Below are 3789 nucleotides of genomic sequence, written 5' to 3'. Positions count from 1 at the left end.
AGACGCGTTTTGCTCGGAACGTCTATGTGTCTTCTTTTGTACACAGAAGGGAGCATTTTTCTATAAGTAACATTTTATGTCTATTGAGAAACATTACTCCTTTCGCGATCACCTCCCCGTGTAGCGCAGAGGTTATGAGAAAGCTAAGAAGTTAGTAAGAGTGGAGAGGCATATTTATATGACTGCACACTTTAATAATCCTTGATTGACCCCTATAATGGTACCTATACCTATATACACGTAGGTATACATATATATATATGTGTGTCTGGTAATATTATCCTGATAAGTGGTCTAAGGCTAATATATTCCTTCTAAGTAATTCCCATGGCGCGGATGCCACACGTCTGTGTACCGAAATGGGGATTGTACATTGTGACAACCCACATATTAGAATATAATGCTCATCTTGTACACTTGCTGAATTTTACAGAGCAGTTATATTCAGAGGTTTTCGTGTATTTCTTGTGGTTTCTTTTTTTTCTTCTTTTCCTTTTGATACATTCTGCGATACTTAACACGTCGTTTATTTATGTGTACTCATTTCCGCGTGAAATTATACTAACAGACGAAAGTACAAAGTAGGAAGCAATGTTTTCTCAGGATACGGAATTGCCTGAAGTTAAACACAATCTGTGAAGGATATTTCTGGTAAGTATTCAATTAATAATGAACTGAAGGAGTTTATAGTTATTTATTTTGATAAAAAAGCGTTCATTCATGTGAATCTGATATTCCCTTAGAGGATATACCCTTCTGGATATTGAGTTCTAAGATGAACTCTGCACCCTATCATGGTATTAATGGAAGTGTCAAATCTGTCACTACCCCGGTTTAATATTAAGTAAAGAAGAAATCGATTTTGAATAAAAAGATTGACTAAATGGGAAGACGTATGCGGGTGAATAGTAAGAGTTAAGGATTCTTCGCCATACAATACACTATGCGGGGGAGAAGATATTGCAATAATTATATTTAGGAATTTCTCTTGTCCGGTTACGCCAGCAGCTCACTATTCCGAATGTGATAACGCGGTCTGATTAATTTGGTCGGGAGGATTACTTATTATGGGCAAAATATAAGAAAAAAAAGAACCAAGGAGTGTGAGTATTACACCCCTATGTAAAGCAACGGACGATACAATGACATGAAAGTATGTCAATTAGAATCAAACCGGAATCGATAGGGAATGACAACAAGAATGATAAAGCACTTTATTGTGATTACCCCCAGATATATATAATACGAGAGGGAACAAAGATAGTGAAGCAATTGTGGGGGTGGTTATAACATATTACAACAAATACGTCATAGAGATTAGGAAGAAATTCCAGTATTGAATCATGAAGAGAAACTGACAATAACAGATATATGTGATTATAACGTCTTCATTTCTGCATATGATGAATGGCAGTAAACTAACGAAACAACCTACGGCATTCCTCATTTGGAGTGGTTAAGCCATTTTACATTATGGGTATGAACTGGTGATGCATCAATTCTGAGAGGCATAAGCAGGATATTGGCGCCAGAAATACACGTAATTTACATCCTTCTATACATTGCTATCATTTCTTGAAAACAGCCTATGTGTTGTTCACTCCCTTACACCTGACCATGGAATATATACCCATGGATATACATACAAATATGTATATTTTTTCCCTTCTATATGTGGGATTAATTCATGAGTCATAAAAATAAGAAATGTTAACCTGGGGAATTATGATGCCCATCTGGCGTCATAAAGGAAAAGGCTACACAAAAACAAAACCAGAACGAAAAAGAATAGTACGGATGATTAAACATCTTTAAGCACAGGGAAAACGTAATTACCAGTATATGCAGATTCGGATTAGAAGATTGTTCATTTGGCATAAAAATGTACCCGCTAAAATTACACGATTGTTCATGACGTGTTTTATCTATTCATATATAGGGGGAGTAATGGATTGTAGAATTTGAAGTAGTATAATATGAGTTCTAATTTCATATTGAACATTAAATGCGTGTTGTATATGATTGAAAGGGCTGCTATATCGTTTAAATGTATTCATGCCCTTCTGTCGAAACTCGTATGAGTGCAATAGAGTAAAGACTGGCGAATCTGGTTGGCAGAGCGTGAGCTGGTGGGCCGTCGGGTTTATATGGCTTCTTTTATAATTACCTTATTTTTGTGAATTCGTCCTCATGGCTCATCCTTTCTGTCAGTGTGTTCTTCTATGTTTTGATATTTTCCCCAGTATCCAACCACATGCTGTATTGTCGCTGTGTATGTTTTTCAATATTTCTGCATTTTTATAAGTCCGTTAATTGATATCGCAACTTCTTCGCATATCAGTCCCCATGATGCATAGTGCTTGTTGGTGCTTGTTTGTGTTGTATCCTTCCCCTAAGGGTTTTTTCTCATGTTTCTGCACTTTCATGAGAGTTCTCCTTCCTGGCGCCTTTTTCCTAAATATGGTTGTTCATGTGGCTTAATTCTGCGAAGCTGGTTTTTCATGTGGCCTAATTTTCGCGCAAGTGGTTTCACGTGGAGTAATTTCGCGAACGTCGTTTCACGTGGAGTAATTTCGCGAACGTCGTTTCACGTGGAGTAATTTCGCGAACGTCGTTTCACGTGGGGTAATTTCGCGAAAGTCGTTTCACGTAGGGGAATTTTTCGGGCACGCTTTTCCATCTGGCGTAATTTTTCCCAGACGTGGCTTTATGTGGCTTAACCTCGCCAAGTCGTTTCATGTGGATTAATTTTTTGGGGGGGTCCCGTCATGTGTTTTATATCCGTCGGACTCACACAGTTTCGTTTCGCTTCATTATATATATTTCTCTATCTAATTTTTTCATGAGGATACATCTTAAGTGGCATCCCTCTGACGAAAATTTTCTGGAAGGGGCTGTTTATGATGACATTTTTGGCAGCATCCTTATGAAGATGGCACTTCTTCTGGTATTTTCATGAAGATGTGTTTATCTGCTGCATTTTTATCACGATCTTTTCTGTGTCGTTTTTTCATGATGATGCTTTTTTTTCCTGCATCTTTATGATGCTTCCCTCCTTTGTCAATGCGCGGTCCTCGTGCCATGTCACTGTGATGTGTACTGTTTTGGCACGGCATTCTGATACTTCCTCTGTGTATTGCATTTCTCTAAAGATGCTTATATCTGACATGTCACTATAATAATGCTTGTTTGTGTTACATTTTCGCATAGCTACATCATGCCTGTTGCGTCAATATGAAGATGTTCGTGTGTGTGACATTTTTCTCAGGATGATCTTTCCTGCTGCATTTTTATGAAGTCCTTTTTTTTATGTTTCGTTATCGTGAGGTATCCTCCTCGTGGGTCATCCTTCTTCCTATGATTTATTTTACCGCGTTGTACTTTTAATATATCCTTTCGCTCGCCATTTTTATAGAGACCGTTTCCCTTGTCGTGTCACTATTAAGATGCTTGTTTGTGCTGCATTTCCTTTCTGACGATATTCCCGTCCTGGGGTGTTGTGATGAAGTTCCCTTGGCCATGTCATTATGAGAATTTTTGCTGGTGTGGCATTCTTACGAAGATTCTTCTTACCGCGTTATATGGATGATATTCTTCTGTTCGAGCCTTTTATAAAAATGCGTTTTCTTTCTATCATGTTACTGGGAAGATATTCTTGTGAGGGGCCCTCTTTTTTAAGAAGATACATCCCTCCCGCGGCATTCCTTATGATCCTATTTTCTGGCTGAAGCTTGAATATATTGTTTTGTATCATTTCTTCTATTTGGAGGCTTGTTCCTCGCGCGGCAT

The sequence above is a fragment of the Plasmodium inui genome, assembly GCF_000524495.1.
Source record: "Plasmodium inui San Antonio 1 unplaced genomic scaffold supercont1.39, whole genome shotgun sequence".
NCBI lineage: Eukaryota > Apicomplexa > Aconoidasida > Haemosporida > Plasmodiidae > Plasmodium > Plasmodium inui.
Note: the sequence above shows the minus strand (reverse complement) of the source record.